This window comes from Arachis ipaensis, chromosome B7 (assembly GCF_059453495.1).
Source record: "Arachis ipaensis isolate K30076 ecotype BB chromosome B7, ASM5945349v1, whole genome shotgun sequence".
In the NCBI taxonomy this organism is placed as follows: domain Eukaryota; kingdom Viridiplantae; phylum Streptophyta; class Magnoliopsida; order Fabales; family Fabaceae; genus Arachis; species Arachis ipaensis.
The window spans coordinates 130,056,475-130,078,367 of NC_142442.1; the positions used below are offsets into that span (position 1 = coordinate 130,056,475).

General features: G+C 36.6%; 1 pseudogene across 1 annotated transcript; it reads left to right on the forward strand.

The window, feature by feature from the left end:
- Positions 1-14,423: 14,423 nt before the first annotated feature.
- Positions 14,424-18,593, forward strand: LOC107607684 (E3 SUMO-protein ligase MMS21-like; annotated as a pseudogene). The gene is made up of 7 exons (XR_015892034.1): positions 14,424-15,150; positions 15,394-15,465; positions 15,566-15,676; positions 15,797-15,910; positions 16,515-16,656; positions 18,152-18,228; positions 18,315-18,593. The product of XR_015892034.1 is annotated as an E3 SUMO-protein ligase MMS21-like (transcript).
- Positions 18,594-21,893: the final 3,300 nt, after the last annotated feature.

The following is a 21,893-nucleotide window of genomic DNA, read 5'->3' on the forward strand; positions in this document are numbered from 1 at the left end:
ATCCAACTCAAAACCTTAAGGCACTAAGTTAATGGACCTTTTATCTTATAAACTCCTCAAACAATTGTTGCATAGATGAAAGAAATTGAATTGTACCCGACAACTTATTATCCTTGGGGTGGTTGAGTATCAATCTAATTAGCCTGGTTAGTTTTGAAAAAGACTTAGGCAACACTCCTTTGAGATTGTTTTCAGAGAGATAAAAAGTTTTCAATACAGGAAAAGAATCAAAGATATCCAGCAAGGAGCCAATGAGGTTTGTAGTCTCGAGTATGATGACGGTAAGGCGTGAGTTGCTATTCAAGTTGTTGGAAAAGGTCCAGGGTGAGAGCTTGGTATTGTAACTCAATTCAAGGAGCTCCAAATTTTCTAAACCCCGAAAGCAATCATGAGGAATGGAGGTGAAGTTGTTGTAGGACAAGTACAGAGATTAGAGGTAGGAGAGGCCCGAAAAGGAAGGCAAAGGGCCACTGAAAAAGTTGTTTCCAACACCGAGAAAGCATAAATTGACGGGAGAATTGTTAATATTTAAAGGGATTATTCCGTTGAGCCGCCTTGAATTGAGCTCGATCTTTTCTAGATATCGAGAATTAGTGGCTGGAAAATAACAGCATACCACACCAATCCATTCACACATAATAGTATTATTGTCGAACCAATTAGAGGGAAGATTGTGTATGGCTTTTCTAAACTTCAACAAGTACACAGCTTCTTTATGACTAATCTCATTATCATTATTATTAGATATTATACGCACACACTTGATAAAAAAAGAATAATGCAATCATTTTGAGATGAACCATCTGTGCAATAGTTTTGGTATGAACTCTCTATGCTTTTTTTTTCTTCTCTCGCATCACGAAAGAAGAAGAATGTTGCTCACCTTTTATTTTTTTAGCTTTGCGTAATAAAAAAAACATGCCTTTCAATGTTGATAGTTTGTTTTGCTTAAAGTAAACTATCATACAAATTCTTGTCCTTTCAATTATCTAACATTGACAAGCATGAATTATCAGTAAAATTATAGAGCTAGTACTTAGAGTGAGGAGTTTATAAGATTAGGGGTCCATTAACTTAGTACCTTAAGGTTTTGAGTTGGATGTGGTGTTTTCTCATCTTATGTTCTCTCACATGGTTCCTCCCCGAAGACTCCCTTTGGTCGAGAGCTCCCCACGGTTGCCCAAGAAGTGGTATCAGAGCCGATGGTTAATCGGTCTGGTTTAAGGAACTTGTTGGGCCACTGTTGGAAACTCTCGACCAACAGGGAGACTTCAGGAAGGAATCAAGCGAGAGAACATAAGATGAGATGACACCACATCCAACTCAAAACCTTAAGGCACTAAGTTAATGGACCTTTCATCTTATAAACTCCTCAAACAATTGTGGCATAGATGAAAGAAATTGAATTGTACCCGACAACTTATTATCCTTGTGGTGGTTGAGTTTCAATCTAATTAGCATGGTTAGTTTTAAAAAAGACTTAGGCAACACTCCAGTGAGATTGTTTTCAGAGAGATAAAAAGTTTGCAATACAGGAAAAGAATCAAAGATCGGCAAGGAGCCTATGAGGTTTGTAGTCTCGAGTATGATGACGGTAAGGCGTGAGTTAGTATTCAAGTTGGTGGAAAAGGTCCATGGTATTGTAACTCAAGTCAAGGAGCTCCAAATTTTCTAAACCTCGAAAGCAATCGTGAGGAATAGAGGTGAAGTTGTTATGGGAAAAGTATAGAGATTGGAGGTAGGAGAGGCCTAAAAAGGAAGGCAAAGGGCCACTGAAAAAGTTGTTTCCAAGATCGAGAAAGCGTAAATTGACGAGAGATTTGTTAATATTTAAAGGGATTGTTCCGTTGAGCCGTCTTGAATTGAGCTCGAACTTTTCTAGATATCGAAAATTAGTGGCTGGAAAGTAACAGCATACCACACTGACCCATTCGCACATAATAGTATTATTGTCGAACCAATTAGAGGGAAGATTATGTATGGCTTTTATAAACTCCAACAAATACACAGCTTCTTTATGACTATTCTCATTATCATTATTATTAGATACTACACGCGCACACATGAAAAAAAAAAGAATGATGCAATCATTTTGAGACGAGGCATCTATGCAATAGTTTTGGTATGAACTCTTTGTGCTTTTTTTGTTCTCTCGCATCATGAAAGAAGAAGAATGTTGCTCTCCTTTTATTTTTGTTTAGCTTTCCATAATAGAAAAAATATGCCTTTCAATGTTGATAGTTTGTTTTGCTTAAAGTAAATTATCATACAAATTCTTGTCCTTTCAATTATCTGACATTGACAAGTATGAATTCTCAGTAAAATTATAGAGCTAGTACTTAGAGTGAGGAGTTTATAAGATGAGAGGTCCATTAACTTAGTACTTTAAGGTTTTGAGTTGGATGTGGTGTCTTCTCATCTTATGTTCTCTCACTTGGTTCCTCCCTGAAGTCTCCCCATTGGTCGAGAGCTTCCCACGGTGGCCAAACAAGTGGTATCAGAGCTGATGGTTAATCGGTCTGGTTTAAGGAGCTTGTTAGGCCACCGTTGGGAGCTCTCGACCACCAGGGAGACTTCAGCGAGGAATCAAGCAAGATAACATAAGATGAGATGACACCAACATCGTCTCTGATACCACTTGTTGGGCCACCATGGGGAGCTCTCGATCAACAGAGAGATTTCGGGGAGGAACCAAGTGAGAGAATATGAGATGAGAAGACACCACATCCAACTCAAAACCTTAAGGCACTAACTTAATCGACCTCTCATCTTATAAACTCGTCAAACAATTGTAGCATAGATGAAAGAAATTGAATTGTACCCGACAACTTATTATCTTTGGGGTGGTTGAGTTTCAATCTAATTAGCCTGGTTAGTTTTGAAAAAGACTTAGGCAACACTCGCGTGTGATTGTTTTTAGAGAGATAAAAATTTTGCAATACAGGAAAAGAATCAAAGATATCCGGCAAGGAGCCTATGAGGTTTGTAGTCTCGTGTATGATGACGGTTAGGCCTGACTTGGTACTCAAGTTGGTGGGAAAGGTCCAGGGTATTGTAACTCAAGTCAAGGAGCTCCAAATTTTCTAAACCCGAAAACAATCGTGAGGAATGGAGGTGAAGTTGTTCTGGGACAAGTATATAGATTGGAGGTAGGAGAGGCTCGAAAAGGAAGGCAAATGGCAACTAAGAAAGTTGTTTCCAAGATCGAGAAAGCGTAAATTGACGAGAGATTTGTTAATATTTAAAGGGATTGTTCCGTTGAGCCACCTTGAATTGAGCTTGATCTTTTCTAGATATCGAGAATTAGTGGATGGAAAGTAACAGCATACCACACAAACCCATTTGCACATAATAGTATTATTGTCGAACCAATTAGAGAGAAGATTGTGTATGGCTTTTCTAAACTTCAACAAGTACACAGCTTCTTTATGACTAATATCATTATCATTATTATTAGATAATACAGGCGCACACATGATAAAAAAAAGAATCACGCAATCCTTTTGAGATGAGCCATCTATGCAATAGTTTTGGTATTAACTCTCTGTGCTTTTTTTGTTCTCTCGCATCAGGACAGAAGAAGAATGTTGCTCTCCTTTTATTTTTGTTTAGCTTTCCATAATAGAAAAAATATGCCTTTCAATGTTGATAGTTTGTTTTGCTTAAAGTAAACTATCATACAAATTCTTGTCCTATCAATTATCTGACATTGACAAGCATGCATTCTCAGTAAAATTATAGAGCTAGTACTTAGAGTGAGAAGGAGTTTATAAGATGAGAGTCCCATTAACTTAGTGCCTTAAGATTTTGTGTTGGATGTGGTGTCTTCTCATCTTATGTTCTCACACTTGGTTCCTCCCCGAAGTCTTTCCGTTGGTCGAGAGCTCCCCACGGTGGCCCAACATATGGTATCAGAGTCGATGGTTGATTGGTCTGGCTTAAGAAGCTTGTTGGGCCACCGTGAAGAGCTCTCACCCACCAGGGAGACTTCGGGGAGGAATCAAGCAAGATAACATAAGATGAGATGACACCACCATCGGCTCTGATACCACTTGTTGGGCCACCATGGGGAGCTCTCGATCAATGGGGAGATTTCGGGGAGGAACCAAGTGAGAGAACATAAGATAAGAAGACACCACATCTAACTCAAAACCTTAAGGCACTAAGTTAATGCACCTTTCATCTTATAAACTCCTCAAACAATTGTGGCATAGATGAAAGAAATTGAATTGTACCCGACAACTTATTATCCTTGGGGTGGTTGAGTTTCAATCTAATTAGCTTGGTTAGTTTTGAAAAAAAACTTAGGCAACACTCCCGTGAAATTTTTTTAGAGTGATAAAAAGTTTGCAATACAGAAAAAGAATCAATGATGTCCGGCAAAGAGCCAATGAGGTTTGTAGTCTCGAGTATGATGACGGTAAGGCGTGAGTTGCTATTCAAGTTGGTGGGGATGGTCCAAGGTGAGAGCTTGGTATTATAACTCAATTCAAGGAGCTCAAAATTTTCTAAACCCCGAAAGCAATCGTGAGGAATGGAGGTGAAGTTGTTGTAGGACAAGTACAGAGATTGGAGGTAGGAGAGGCCCGAAAAGGAAGGCAAAGGGCCACTGAGAAAGTTGTTTCCAAGATCGAGAAAGCATAAATTGATGGGAGATTTGTTAATATTTAAAGGGATTGTTCCATTGAGACGCCTTGAATTGAGCTCGATCATTTCTAGATATCGAGAATTAGTGGCTGGAAAATAATAGCATACCACACCAACTCATTCGCACATAATAGTATTATTGTCGAACCAATTAGAGTGAAGATTGTGTATGGGTTTTCTAAACTTCAACAAGTACACAGTTTCTTTATGACTAATCTTATTATCATTATTATTAGATAATACACGCGCATACTTGATAAAAAAAGAATGATGCAATCATTTTGAGATGAGCCATCTATGCAATAGTTTTGGTATGAACTCTCTGTACTTTTTTTGTTCTCTCGCATCACGAAAGAAGAGGAATGTTGCTCACCTTTTATTTTTTTTAGCTTTCCATAATAGAAAAAAACATGCCTTTCAATGTTGATAGTTTGTTTTGCTTAAAGTAAACTAACTTACAAATTCTTGTCCTTTCAATTATCTGACATTGACAAGCATGAATTCTCAGTAAAATTATAGAGCTAGTACTTAGAGTGAGGAGTTTATAAGATGAGGGGTCCATTAACTTAGTACCTTAAGGTTTTGAGTAGGATGTGGTGTCTTCTCATCTTATGTTCTCTCACATGGTTTCTCCCTGAAGTCTCTCCGTTGGTCGAGAGCTTCCCACGGTTGCCCAACAAGTGGTATCAGAGCCGATTGTTAATTGGTCTGGTTTAAGAAGCTTGTTGGGCCACTGTTGGAACCTCTTGACCACCAGGGAGACTTCGGGAAGGAATCAAGCGAGAGAATATAAGATGAGATGACACCACCATCAGCTCTGATACCACTTGTTGGGCCACCATGGGGAGCTCTCGATCAATGGAGAGATTTCGAGGAGGAACCAAGTGAGAGAATATAAGATGAGAAGACACCACATCCAACTCAAAACCTTAAGGCACTAACTTAATCGACCTCTCATCTTATAAACTCCTCAAACAATTGTAGCACAGATGAAAGAAATTGAATTGTACTCGACAACTTATTATCCTTGGGGTGGTTGGGTTTCAATCTAATTAGCCTGGTTAGTTCTGAAAAAGACTGAGGCAACACTCCCGTGAGATTGTTTTCAGAGAGATAAAAAGTTTGCAATACGGGAAAAGAATCAAAGATATCCGTCAAGGAGCCAATGAGGTTTGTAGTCTCGAGTATGATAATGTTAAGGCGTGAGTTGCTATTCAAGTTGGTGGGAAGGTCCAGGGTGATATGCTGGTATTGTAACTAAATTCAAAGAACTCCAAATTTTCTAAACCCTGAAAGCAATCATGAGGAATTGAGGTGAAATTGTTCTGGGACAAGTACAGAGATTGGAGGTAGGAGAGGCCCGAAAAGGAAGGCAAAGGGCCACTAAAAAAGTTGTTTCCAAGATCGAGAAAGCGTAAATTGATGAGAGATTTGTTAATATTTAAAGGGATTGTTCCGTTGAGCCACGTTAAATTGAGCTCAATTTTTTCTAGATATCGAGAATTAGTGGCTGGAAAGTAACAGCATACCACACCAACCCATTCACACATAATAGTATTATCAAACCAATTAGAGGGAAGATTGTGCATGATTTTTCTAAACTTCAACAAGTACATAGCTTCTTTATGACTAATCTCATTATCATTATTATTAGATAATACATGCGCACACATGATAAAAAAAAGAATGATGCAATCATTTTGAGATGAGCCATCTATGCAATAGTTTTGGTATGAACTCTCTGTGCTTTTTTTGTTCTCTCGCATCACGAAAGAAGAAGAATGTTGCTCATCTTTTATTTTTGTTTAGCTTTCCATAATAGAAAAAACATGCCTTTCAATGTTGATAGTTTGTTTTGCTTAAAGTAAACTATCATATAAATTCTTGTCGTTTTAATTATCTGACATTGACAAGCATGAATTCTAAGTAAAATTATAGAGCTAGTACTTAGAGTGAGGAGTTTATAAGATGAGAGGTTCATTAACTTAGTACCTTAAGATTTTGAGTTGAATGTGGTGTCTTCTCATCTTATGTTCACACTTGGTTCTTCCCCGTTGGTCGAGAACTCCCCACGATGGCCCAACAAGTGGTATCAGAGCCGATGGCTAATTGGTCTGTTTTAAGGAGCTTGTTGGGCCACCGTTAGAAACTCTCGACCACCAGGGAGACTTCGGGAAGGAATTAAGCGAGAGAACATAAGATGAGATGTCACCACCATCGGTTCTGATACCACTTGTTGGGCCACCATGGGGAGCTCTCGATCAACAGAGAGATTTCGGGGAGGAACCAAGTGTGAGAATATAAGATAAGAAGACATCACATCCAACTCAAAACCTTAAGGCACTAAGTTAATGGACCTCTCATCTTATAAACTTCTCAAATAATTGAGGCATAGATGGAAGAAATTGAATTGTACTCGACAACTTATTATCCTTGTGGTGGTTGAGTTTCAATCTAATTAGCCTGGTTAGTTTCAAAAAAGACTTAGGCAACACTCCCGTGAGATTATTTTCAGAGTGATAAAAAGCTTGCAATACAGGAAAAGAATCAAAGATATCCGGCAAGGAGCCTATGAGGTTTGTAGTCTCGAGTATGACGACGGTAAGGCGTGAGTTGGAATTCAAGTTGGTGGGAAAGGTTCAGGGTATTGTAACTCAAGTCAAGGAGCTCTAAATTTTCTAAACCCCGAAAGTAATCGTGAGGAATGGAGGTGAAATTGTTCTGGGACAAGTATAGAGATTGGAGGTAGGAGAGGCCCGAAAAGAAAGGCAAAGGGCCATTGAGAAAGTTGTTTCCAACATCGAAAAAGCGTAAATTGACGAGAGATTTCTTAATATTTAAAGGGATTGTTCCATTGAGCCGCCTTGAATTGAGCTCGATCTTTTCTAGATATCAAGAATTACTGGCTGGAAAGTAACAGCATACCACACCAACCCATTCGCACATAATAGTAATATTGTTGAACCAATTAGAGGAAGATTGTGTATGGCTTTTCTAAACTTCAACAAGTACACAGCTTCTTTATGACTAATCTCATTATCATTATTATTAGATAATACACGCGCACACATGATAAAAAAAAAAGAATGATGCAATTATTTTGAGATGAGCCATCTATGCAATAGTTTTGGTATGAACTCTTTGTGCTTTTTTTGTTCTCTCGCATCACGAAAGAAGAAGAATGTTGATCTCCTTTTATTTTTGTTTAGCTTTCCATAATAGAAAAAACATGCCTTTCAATGTTGATAGTTTGTTTTGCTTAAAGTAAACTATCATACAAATTCTTGTCCTTTCAATTATCTGACATTGACAAGCATCAATTCTCAGTAAAATTATGGAGCTAGTACTTAGAGTGAGGAGTTTATAAGATGAGAGGTCCAATAACTTAGTACCTTAAGGTTTTGAGTTGGATGTGGTATCTTCTCATCATATATTCTCTCACTTGGTTCCTCCCCGAAGTCTCCCCCTTGGTCGAGAGCTTCCCACGGTGGTCCATCAAGTGGTATCAGAGCTCATGGTTAATCGGTCTGGTTTCAGGAGCTTGTTTGGCCACCGCTGGGAGCTCTCGACCACCAAGGAAACTTCGGAGATGAATCAAGTGAGAGAACATAAGATGAGATGACACCACCATCAGCTCTGATACCAGTTGTTGGGCCACCATGGGGAGCTCTCGATCAACGGGGAGATTTCGGGGAGGAACCAAGTGAGATAACCTAAGATGAGAAGACACTACATCCAACTCAAAACCTTAAGGCACTAAGTTAATGGACCTCTCATCTTATAAACTCCTCAAACAATTGTGGCATAGATGAAAGAAATTGAATTGTACCCGACAACTTATTATCCTTGGGGTGGTTGAGTTTCAATCTAATTAGCCTGGTTAGTTTTAAAAAAGTTTGCAATACAAGAAAACAATAAAAAATATCCGGTAAGGAGCTAATGAGGTTTTTAGTCTCGAGTATGATGACGGTAAGGCGTGAGTTGGTGGGAAAGGTCCAAGGTGAGAGGTTAGTATTATAACTCAAGTTAAGGAGCTCAAAATTTTCTAAACCCCGAAAACAATCGTGAGGAATGGAGGTGAAGTTGTTCTGGGGCAAGTACAGAGAGTGGAGGTAGGAGAGGCCCGAAAAAAAAGGCAAAGGGCTACTGAGAAAGTTGTTTCCAAGATCGAGAAAGCGTAAATTGATGAGAGATTTGTTAATATTTAAAGGGATTCTTCCGTTTAGTTGCCTTGAATTGAGCTCGATCTTTTCTAGATATCGAGAATTAGTGGCTGAAAAGTAACAGCAAACCACACCAACCCATTCGCACATAATAGTATTATTATCAAACCAATTAGATGGAAGATTGTGTATGGCTTTTCTAAACTTCAACAAGTACACAGCTTCTTTATGACTAATCTCATTATCATTATTATTAGATAATACATGCGCACACATGATAAAAAAAGAATGATGCAATCATTTTAAGATGAGCCATCTATGCAATAGTTTTGGTATGAACTCTCTGTGCTTTTTTTGTTCTCTCGCATCAGGAAAGAAGAAGAATGTTGCTCTCCTTTTATTTTTGTTAAGCTTTCCGTAATAGAAAAAATATGCCTTTCAATGTTGATAGTTTGTTTTGCTTAAAGTAAACTATATTACAAATTCTTGTCCTTTCAATTATCTGACATTTACAAGCATGAATTCTTAGTAAAATTATAGAGCTAGTACTTAGAGTGAGGAGTTTATAAGATGAGAGGTCCATTAACTTAGTGCCTTAAGGTTTTGAGTTGAATGTGGTGTCTTCTCATCTTATGTTCTCTCACTTAGTTCCTCTCCGAAGTCTCCATGTTGGTCGAAAGCTCTCCACGGTGGACCAACAAGTGGTATCAGAGCCGATGGTTAATCCGCCTAGTTTAAGGAGATTGTTGGGCCACCGTGGGAAGCTCTCGACCACCAGGGAGACTTCGGAAAGGAATCAAGCGAGAGAACATAAGTTGAGATGACACTACCATCGGCTCTGATACCACTTGTTGGGCCACCATGGGGAGCTCTCGATCAACGGAAAGATTTCAGGGAGGAACCAAGAGAGAGAACATAAGAAGAGAAGACACCACATCCAACTCAAAACCTTAAGGCACTAAGTTAATGGACCTCTCATCTTATAAACTGCTCAAAAAATTGTGGCATAGATGAAAGAAATTGAATTGTACCCGACAACTTATTATCCTTGGGGTGGTTGAGTTTCAATCTAATTAACTTGGTTTGTTTTGAAAAAGACATAGGCAACACTCCCGTGAGATTTTTTTCAGAGAGATAAAAAGTTTGCAATACAGGAAAAGAATCAAAGATATCCGACAAAGAGCCAGTGGGGTTTGTAGTCTCGAGTATAATGACAGTAAGGCGTGAGTTACTATTCAAGTTGGTGGGAAAGGTCCAGGGTGAGAGGTTGGTATTGTTGCTCAATTCCAGGAGCTCCAAATTTTCTAAACCCCAAAAGCAATCGTGAGGAATGGAGGTGAAGTTGTTATGAGACAAGTACAGAGATTAGAGGAAGGAGATGCCCAAAAAGGAAGGCAAATGGCCACTGAGAAAGTTGTGTCCAAGATCAAGAAAGCATAAATTGCCGAGAAATTTATTAATATTTAAAGGGATTATTCCGTTGAGCCGCCTTGAATTGAGCTCAATTTTTTCTAGATATCGAGAATTAGTGGCTGGAAAGTAACAACATACCACACCAACCCATTCGCACATAATAGTATTATTGTCGAACCAATTAGAGGGAAGATTGCGTATGGCTTTTCTAAACTTCAACAAGTACACAACTTCTTTATGACTAATCTCATTATCATTATTATTAGATAATACACACGCACACATGATAAAAAAAAGAATGATGCAATCATTTTGAGATGAGCCATCTATGCAATAGTTTTGGTATGAACTATCTGTGCTTTTTTTGTTCTCTCACATCATGAAAGAAGAAGAATATTGATCTCCTTTTATTTTTGTTTAGCTTTTCATAATAGAAAAAACATGCCTTTCAATGTTGATAGTTTGTTTTGCTTAAAATAAACTATCTTACAAATTCTTGTCCTTTCAATTATCTGAGATTTACAAGCATGAATTCTCAATAAAATTATAGAGCTAGTACTTAGAGTGAGGAGTTTATAAGTTAAGAGGTCCAATAACTTAGTACCTTAAAGTTTTGAGTTGGATGTGGTGTCTTCTCCTCTTATGTTCTCTCACTTGGTTCCTCCCCGAAGTCTTCCCGTTGGTCGAGAGCTCCCCACAGTGGCCTAACAAGTGGTATCAGAACTCATGGTTAATCGGTCTGGTTTAAGGAGCTTGTTTGGCCACCGTTGGGAGCTCTCGACCATCAGAGAAACTTCGGAGAGAAATCAAGTGAGAGAAGATAAGATTAGATGACACTACCATCGTCTCTGATACCACTTGTTGGGCCACCATGGGGAGCTCTCGATCAACGGAAAGATTTTGGGGAGGAACCAAGTGAGAGAACATAAGATGAGAAGACACCACATCCAACTCAAAACCTTAAGGCACTAAGTTAATGGAACTGTCATCTTATAAACTCCTCAAATAATTGTGGCATAGATGAGAGAAATTGAATTGTACCCGACAACTTATTATCCTTGGGGTGATTGAGTTTTAATCTAATTAGCTTGGTTAGGTTTGAAAAAGACTTAGGCAACACTCCCGTGAGATTGTTTTCGGAGAGATAAAAATTTGCAATATAGGAAAAGAATCAAAGATATCAGGCAAGGAGCCTATGAGGTTTGTAGTCTCGAGTATGATGACAGTAAGGCGTGAGTTGCTATTCAAGTTGGTGGGAAAGGTCCAGGATAAGAGGTTGGTATTGTAACTCAATTCAAGGAGCTCCAAATTTTCTAAACCCCGAAAGCAATCATGAATAATGGAGATGAAGTTGTTCTGGGACAAGTACAGAGATTGGAGGTAAGAGAGGCCCGAAAAGGAAGGCAAAGGGCCACTGAGAAAGTTGTTTCCAAGATCGAAAAAGCATAAATCGATGAGAGAATTGTTAATATTTAAAGGGATTGTTCCGTTGAGCCGCCTTGAATTGAGCTCGATCTTTTCTAGATATCGAGAATTAGTGGCTGGAAAGTAACAGCATACCACACCAACCCATTCGCACATAATAGTATTATTGTCGAACTAATTAGAGGGAAGATTGCGTATGGCTTTTCTAAACTTCGACAAGTACACAGCTTCTTTATGACTAATCTCATTATCATTATTATTAGATAATACACGCGCACGCATGATAAAAAAAAAAGAATGATGCAATCATTTTGAGATGAGCCATCTATGCAATAGTTTTAGTATTAACTCTCTGTGCTTTTTTTGTTCTCTCGCAACAGGAAAGAAGAAGAATGTTGCTCTCCTTTTATTTTTGTTTAGCTTTCCATAATAGAAAAAGCATGCCTTTCAATGTTGATAGTTTGTTTTGCTTAAAGTAAACTATCATACAAATTCTTGTCTTTTAAATTATCTGACATTGACAAGCATGAATTATCAGTAAAATTATAGAGCTAGTACTTAGAGTGAAGAGTTTATAAGTTGAGAGGTCTAATAACTTAGTACCTTAAGGTTTTGAATTGGATGTAGTGTCTTCTCATCTTATGTTCTCTCACTTGGTTCCTCCCCGAAGTCTCCCCGTTGGTCGAGAGCTCCCCACGGTGAACAAAACCAAAGTTCACATTAGACATCTGAAAAGTAGCACCATCAAGTTGTTCAATCATCATGATGGAAATATAACTTCTAGATATATTTTGTTAACAATTGAGTTTAGTTATCAATTCCCAATGGTTCAACAAAACAGATTAACAGTGAAAGAAATAAATAAAAGTGCCAACTAGCTAAAGATGAAAAGATAACTCACGTTCCGACTTAAGGAATAACTTCGAAACAACCTCTACTCTCATGTTTTTTGGAATAAGAAACCAAGAAGTTGCTTTATCAATTGCTCATCCCAAGTCTGGTCGACATAGTCACCATATGTGACATGCTCTGGCAGATGAAAGAGTAAATTTTCTGCACAAAAAAAAATTCAAATAAGCCAAAAAGATATAACAAATCTGCATAGGAAGTATCTAAAATTTTAAAATATATTGTAATTGGGTTGAGAGCATAACAAATAAATGTTCAGTTTTTGCTATACACAAACTGACAACAATTTATCGGGGAGTGCTACGGTGATGAAAGAAAAAATTTTCCTTTCATGCTGAAGCAATGTGGAGTACATGGTTGTTAGACATATGTAAAGGTATTCCCCATGAAAACTACAAGTCTGACCGAAGCAGGAACAACAGGCTTTAACATGTAAAAGTGATTAATAAGATAAGTACTACATTATGTTAATTAATGTGGTTAAATATTTGGGCCATTTTTATTTCAAACCCAATTAAAGTTTTTGAAGCTGGGTTATTCATTCAACAAGAATAAATTGGGATGCTGTATCCTTCTCTGGACTTAGTCCCAATAATAATAATAATAATAATAATAATAATAATAATAATAATAATAATAATAATAATAATAATAAATCTTAAACCTTTCTATTATTTTATCCTTTATTATTACAAATTCATTAAATCTTAAACACAATTTTCTAATTAAGAAATTATCTTTATTTTAAGAAATAAATCACATAAGCATATATATAAAAGTCTAAAATAAAATAAATAAAGTTAATCAATAAAAAATAATGAACAAATTAAAAAAATGTGTTCGAAAATCTCTAAACCCTACCTGCTAAATCCTAAACCCTAAATTCTCAACAACAAACTCTAAATCTTAACCCCGAATTCAAAATTCTTAAATCCTAACTCAAATCTTATACCATAAACTCTAAATTACAAACGTAAATAAAAAATACTAAATAAATAATCCTTAACCATAAATACTAATTCATAAATTCTAAATCATACATCACACTTTCGAATGTATCAACAATAAATACTAATTTCTTAACACTAAATTCTAAATAATATCATACACAGTAAAATATTAATAAAAATATTTCATATCACTTTTTTAATTAAAATATTAAAACTTTAACATTTTTTTTTTTACCAAAGATAGGAGACTCGAACCTGCAACCTCTTAATTGAGTATGGGGAGACTATGCCATTTGAGCTATTACTCATTGGCATTAAAACTTTAACATTCATTGTATACAATCCTTTAAATTAAATTTTTTTTTACCAAAACCTAATATTTTAAAATGTCAAATCTAATATTGTAATAAGTAAACGAGTTTCTATTTTTTATGCAAAGATAATTTTATTTCAAAGGGTTTATTAAATAATTTGAAGTTAACCCAAACTCTTTTTCTATTGTTTAGTACTCATAAGACCATTTATAAATGCACATCTATAATTTTTACAAAATTTCACTCTTTTTTTTTTTTACTATGCAAATTGAATTATGTGATAGACTGTGACCCGTTAACAAAGAATAGACTTCCGTTAACAAAAAACGACAATCACAATATTTTTTTCCTCTTTTATCAAACCAAAAACAAGAGAATCCCATGAAACCTTCATACCAAAAAGCCCAAAATCATAATGACTTTCATTAACACATAATTTCTATCTAATTTTTTATATAACTTCCAACACCTGCTACAACTTCTGCGAAAAGAGCAGGACTCTTCCAGATGTTGTTTGCGCATGTGAAAACACTACTACCACACGTCACCCATCAAATTGGTCCACGCAATTTCATCACCTGCTGAAAAATAATCGTTTCATCACAGTAGCAGCCCTTTTTTTTTTTATCTCTATCATATGTTGCATTTTCTTCATATCCTATTGATTAACAAATGACTTAAAAAAACAACTCCAAACAGATAAATTAGAAACATGAGAGTTCAGCAGCATAATCATCTTGCCGTTGCTCTTCTGCAAATCTAAAATCCATTTTTCCGATGCTTTGAAGTTCTCTGAATATCTATTCTTGTGGAGAAATTTGATACAATAACTTCAGGTATCAATAGACAAAGCCAATGATATCAAAGATCTGGGAAGTGAAATCAAAGTTAAGCCATATTGAAGAGAAGTAATTTGTAGAAATTGGAAAGCATAAGCTGATCTGAATGATCACACAAGTTAATTTAGGCATCAACTGGTCAATACTGTTTTCACACTTGTCTATTGACTGAAAAATTTTAATCCAATATAATAATAACAATAAAGCTGAAATTGAAATAAATCTTATGTTTGAGGGCCCACTAAACACACTACTTGCTCTTACTCTCTTCTATCTGAAAGGCCATACAAGTGAAGAGATTATGATGACCTTTTCAACACAAATTTCCCTCCAAAAGTTTCCTTCCTTTCTTTCACAATTCACACACTCGAAAGAGGGTTCCCACTTCTGAAGAAGCTTCTAGAATCTTCTGATGGCTTCATCCTCGCACGGCGACCAAATGAGGATCGTGGCGACCCAGTTCTGTTCTGATGATCAGACTCTCATTGCTGTAATTTTCAAACCCCCCTCTTTCCCTTCACTTGTCTCGCTTCAATTTATTTTCTGATTGTTTTCTAGGGCACGCTTTTTTATTTCGTGCCCTGCTTTCTTCCTTGCTTCCTCAAAAGGAGTAAGGTTGCAACTTGCTATTGGAATTTTTGTACTTCGTTAGCTCATTTTATGATATATATCTGCAGATTAGTTATGAATTTTGATTAGTTTACTTGCTTCCTTTCTACTGGGTTTGTTTTAGCATATACGAAAGACTATGACTATAATGAAGGAGATTGCAGTTGAATTCGAGAAACACAACGAATCTGATAAGGTATTTCAATTCATTCATTTTCTTATATATATATATATATATATTGGAGTGTGAAATTTTGATAATATGGTAAGTGCAAAATAGTAACCATTCACTTCAGGTGAAGGAGTTGTAAGATGCTGTTTTGGAGTTAGCTGATCTCTCTGAGGATAGTGTGCATCTTTCATCAGCAGTTCAAGCTATTGCAAACAGATACCAGCCAAAAGAAGAGGTTGTGAGTTCTGGATTCCATGCTTAGAACCTTTTTTTGGGTACTAAGTATGAGCTATTATCTGTTACTATCATCTAACCCTACCATTGTCTCTGAATTCTAACTTGCTTAAAAATACAGGTGAATAATTTTCGTAAGTTACTTGAGGATGAAGTGTCAAAATTGAAGGGCCAGTCTACTACTTCAGATCCTAATAGTAATCCTTTGGTTCGCCAATTTAAGGAAGCTGTATGGGTATTGTCTTCTGACTTGTAACTTTTGAAGATCGCCTCTGGCGGCATGTTTTGGTTTACTTTAGATGGAAATGTTTGTCTTTATATCAGAGGTCAATGCACCTCCCTATTTTCTTAGTTTGGAAATAGTTAACTATTATTTCTCTCAAGATATTTTATTCATAAGATGAGTAATGGTAATTAAGTTCGAAGATTTGGGAAACCCTACCACTAATTTTATGTGTTTTCTTTACTGTTTAATGATTTTAACTTCTGGCCAAGGTGGATAGGTGACTTGTGTCTGTCTGGTAAGAACAGTTTCCTGCAATGATATGAGCTCTCATCCTTGTCTTACAAGAGTTTGACACCTGTGAATAGAAGGATACCTTCCCGCCATTGGATAAATATTAGTGTCAACATTCTTTTGATTATATAATCTCATACTTGTCCACATTCTAACCTGCATTATGCTTTGTAATATTCTGTTTCCATGGTCTTTTTTGTTAGAAATTTTTTTTATTTAATAAATGCTATAGCATTTTACTATGACATACCTACACTTATTTGAGTTTTTCTTCTTGCTTCCTAATAATCTAATGTGCTTGCTATTTATCTTTTGTCTTCAGAAAGTTCATCATGAAGGGCAGCCAATGCCAGGAGAAGAGCAGGAGGGGACATTGTAATGACAAGTACCCAATCCAGTATTTTGAATATGACTTGCCCATTGACTGGAAAACCTGTTACTGAGCTTGAAGAACCAGTTCGCAGGTACCACATATACCCCTTTGATATAATGCCGCGTTGGTTTCCAATTTTTTATCTTTTTCTGTTAGTATTTGAAGTTACATATTTTAATTGAATAAACTATGATTGATGATTCCTCCTCAATGTTTATTTCATGACATATATGTAAATTTGGTCAATTTGCAATCAATGCATGTTTAGTTTTCTCACTTGCTAGACAGATGAGTAAATGTAAAAATTGGCAGGGTATTGAGTTAGAAAATTGTTTTGAAACAAGACAAGTGCAACATTCACTAATTCTTAGTTGGAACTGTGTGATCTGTATTTGGTTGAAACTGTTGTTTCAAATGAAAAAAAAAATGCTCGTCAAAATGGTCATTAACGGATATTGAGCATGTTAAGCCAGTTTCTGGTGGAGTGTGGGATTGGCTTAGATTCTACCCTGCTGAATTATCTAGGACATGGGATACAGCCTGCCCATTTGTTTTATTATCCTTCACCTCTCCTATTTTAGATTGGGCTGGCTTTCAGTCAAAGGCTAAAACCTTTATATGAAACTCCAAATGAGAAAGACATGCCTATATATGTTCCTGTATCCATTGGCCTGTTTTTTTCTCACTTGTGCTCCCATTTGCTTGGTAAAATTGTGGTAGAAATGTTCTGCCTTATCCTGCTCAAAAATCCTGCTTATAGGATTTCAAACCATGATCTCCGGGGCATAAGGGAAAAGCTTTGTTGATGAGCTGTAGACCTGCAGTTACAATCTTTAGTGATTTTTGTAAGAACAACAATTTGTCCCTTAATACTGATTCATATTTTAGTAAAATACAGTCTTCCCCTATATCAGCAACTGTGCAACTTTTTATACTGACACCTGATTTTACTAGCTAGGTTAATAGGTCGGGTAGAGTGGTGACCTTGGCCATTCACATTTTAAGTTGTAGATGCACCTTTCGTTTTCCCCCATAGTTTCTATTTAGTCTGTGCTTTCAGTTATCCACAAAGGTGGATGCCAAATCTCTTATACTTAGGAAGTTCGTCACAGCTCCTGGATTTTGGAGAACATATCATAGTAAATTCAGAATTTAGCAGGCCAAGGTTTTCTCGTTGTATTTGATGGTGAATTTAGTGTTACTAAATTCCTGAGATAGCTGATTAACTATATTTTGGATGCACTTTGAGTAAGCACCGAGGTAAGCCAAAGATACAACATCTAGATACAACAAACAATTGGAAAGTGACTCGAAGAAAAGATTAACTAAAATTTTGAATGTTTGCACTAAAAAGTAATCGTGTTTAGTGTTCACTCTTTAGGATGAGTTTTGCTTTCTATCAAGATGGGATAAAAGATTACGAAAAATCTCTCTGATTACACCAACAAGGGTGAGTTTGGCATGTGAATTGAAACGTGGGAGAAAATTTCAACTAACAGTGAAATGCATGCTTTCTAGCATGTAGAAGAGCTTGTTAATAGGTTTCGTTATTATGCATGTTACTCATTTCTATTTCATTGTTGCAGTGTGGAATGCAAGCATATTTATGAAAAGAGAATAATAATGCAACATATAAAGTCATCCAATCGATGTCCAATATCAGGTGGATCATTGACGTCTGATAAGCTTCACATTCCTTCTGCATCGTTGCGTTGCTCTTTGACTAGATCTTTCATCTTTGTGTGTTAGGTTGCCCAAAGAAATTGCGCGCAGATAGGGTGGTGCAGGATGCCTTGTTACTGATTGAGATTGAGGAATTGCGCAAAATGAACAAAAAGAAACTGAAGTGGAAGACTTTACTCTCCTTAATGAAGACGATTGATGATTGATTGAGTAAAGCAAGAGTAGGGACTATAGCAAAGCTGAGTCACAATCTAAAAAAGTTCACCCAGTAAAATGTCTGTGGTATTATTGTATCCGGTGGTAATACTGGAAAACAAGATGCTTAGGGTCACGGCCAAGACTCTAAAAAGCTGTGTTCAAGAATAAAAAAGAATTGAACTAAGAGAGTCAATAATATCATCTGGATTCTAAGTTCCTAAAGATGCCAACCATTCTGAGTTTCAATGGATAGTGAGATGCCAAAACTATTCAGAAACAAAAAGCTACTAAGTTTCGCTCTTCTAAATTATAAATAAGCTTTCATTGGAAACTTAGAAATTTATTGTATCTTAATTTTCTTTTTTATCCTACTGTGTTTTTGGTTGCTTGGGGACAAGTAACAGTTTAAGTTTGGTGTTGTGATAAGCGGATATTTTATACGCTTTTTGACATCATTTTCATATAGTTTTTAGCATATTTTATTTAGTTTTTATTAAGTTTTTATAGGTTTTAGTGTTAAATTCACATTTTTGGATTCTACTGAGTTTGTGTTTTTGTAAAATTTCAGGTAATTTCTGACTGAAATTGAGGAGATGGAGCAGAAGTCTGATTCAGAAATAGAGAAAGCATCGTAGATGTTGTCCGGATTTGACCTCCTTGCATTCAGAAGAGCTTTTATAGAGCTACAGAAGTCTAAATAGAGTGCTCTCAACGGCTCTGGAAAGCTGACTTCTAGAACTTTCCAGCAATATATAATAGTCTATACTTTGCTTCGAATTAGAAGGCCCAAAACTGGCGTCCAACGCCAGCTACCTGCCCCTTCCAGGCGTCCAGCGCCCACAGAGCAGAGACAAGCGTCTAAACGCCCAGAGATGACCCCCTAGCCAGCGTTCAATGCCCTAGGAGCCTCATAGCACATGGATCTCATCAAAACTCAGCCCAAACACTCACCAAGTGGACCTCAGAAGTGGATTTTAGCACTAAAAAGACTGTTTTACCTTTATTAGTCATTGTTTAGTATTTAAGGGGATTTTAGTCATGTTATTCGAATACTTTTACATCACTTTTACCATCATACACGTTTTACTTTGTGTTTCACATCAGTATGAGTTTCTAAACCTCTTAGATTGAAGGGAGGAGCCCTGTTGGGTCCTATGAATTAATAAAAGTATTACTGTTTCTTCTTCGATTCGTGTTTGATTTATTTCTAAGATGTATACTCGATCTTTAACATGGTGAATAGGATAATCAGTGACAATCAACTCTATTCATCATACTAAGACGAACGTGCCTCATAAACACTTGTGTCTACTTGGGTTCGTGTGAATACGTGGTCGGAAAGCACGAACCAACAGCTATGTTTATACATCTCTCAGAAGGCTAATCCATGACTTCGTTGGGAACTTCTCGAGACACCAGTTCAGCCGATTTTCGGGGAGATTAGGGTTTCCGTGGTATAGGCTACAATTCATAGAAGCAGCATTCTCTGATCTGGAAGATTCGACCTTGTTTGTGGCGTTTTGAGTATGATCGCCAAGAGAATGAACTACTAGCGCTTCACCCTCCGTCAGATTGAATGATCACGGGCAATGGCGTTTGATTTGGAGTAGAGGAGATCAATGGCCACGGGTAATGGTTTTGATCACATACAGCCTGTCATAGAAGACATCATTCACAAGCAAAGAAGATAGTAGTTTCAGAGTTAATTTAGAAAGGTAAAGCAATTCCAACTCTCAACTATATCCTTAAAGTATCAGCACCTTATTATAATAATCCAAATACAAACTCCATATATGACATAAAATCAACAACCTTTTGATCTGCATCACTAAGACCTGCAAGATAACCCTAACTTGCTTTAAACCACAATCCTCGTTGGATCGACCTTGACTCGCTCAGGTATTACTTGGACGACCCAGTGCACTTGCTGGTATAACAGTACGAAGGTGTGGGGATTCGTGCTACCACAGAACTGCCACAAGAAAGTGCAGACGAAACTGCTACAAGGAAACACAGACAGAACTGCCACAAGGAAACACAGACAAAACGCAAACGAAACTGTCACGAGGGAACGTAGATGGAACTGCCATGAAGGAACGTAGATGAAACTGCTACGAGAAAAGCAAAAACTATATGATTTTTTCCATTAGAATAGGTAAGCAGCGGATAACCATGGTGTTTGATTCATTCAACTCAGAAAGACACTAGACGGACAGGATAGGCTAGTCGGTGAGGTGAAAAAGTATCAAAGAAGTGACAAAAGATAAGGAAAAATGGCATAGAGAAAAAGTGTGAAAAAAATACGATGATTTCACTAGAAGAAAAATAATCTATCCTCTTCAAGGAGCATACCATGGCTCTGATACCATGTTAGAAACAAGAAAGTAATCTGAAGAAAGTGTTTTATGTATTATTCAAGTTGTGTAGAATGATACAATATAAAAGGGTATTTATAGGTACTAAAAGAATCGAAATAATAAAGACGTAATACCTATAATAAATATCCAGATATGCTAAATAATTCTAATGAATGCTAATTGATCCTAATAGATTCTAACATCCCCCGAAACTTATTTAAAACAACGAAATAAAGAAAGAAAGAAAATTGTATAAACTGAAGGAACGGGTGCAGATGAAACTGTCGGAAGGAAGCGCAAATGAAATTTCTGAAAGGAAGAGCAGATACAACTGGGACAAAAAAGTGCAAACGAAACTGTCACAAGGAAATGCAGATGGAACTGCCGCAAGAAAACGCAGACGAAACTACCATAAGAAAGCACAGACAAAACACAGATGGAATTGCCATGAGGGAACGCAGACAAAACTGTCACGAGGGAACGCAGACGGAACTACCACAAGGGAAAGTGAGAGCTATATGATTTCTCCATGAGAATAGGTAAGCAGCGGATAACAATGGTGTTTGATTCATTCCACTCGGAAAGACACAAGACGGAGAGGATAGGCTAGTCGGTGAGGTGAAAAAGCATAAAAAAAAGTGACAAAAGACAAGGAAAATTGGCATAGAGAAAAAGCGTGAAAAAAAACACGGTGATTTCACTAGAAGAAAAATAACCTATCTTTTTCAAGGAGAATATCATGACTCTGATACCATGTTAAAAACAAGAAAGTAATTTAAAGAATGTGTTTTATGTATTATTCAAGTTGTATAGAATGACACAATATAAAAAGATATTTATAGATGCTAAAAGAATCGAAATAATAAAAATATAATATCGTATAATAAATATCCATATATGCTAAATAATTCTAATAAATACTAATTAATTTTAATATATTCTAATAATTTCAAGATCCAACTCAATTTTGAAAAAGCGGAAGAAAGGAAAAGGGCATTTTTTAAGGGTGTAAACAAAAACAAGAAAAAAAGAAACTATTAAGGAAAGTTAAGTTAGTTTTAAAAAAGATTGGCTAGAATGCAAAATCACT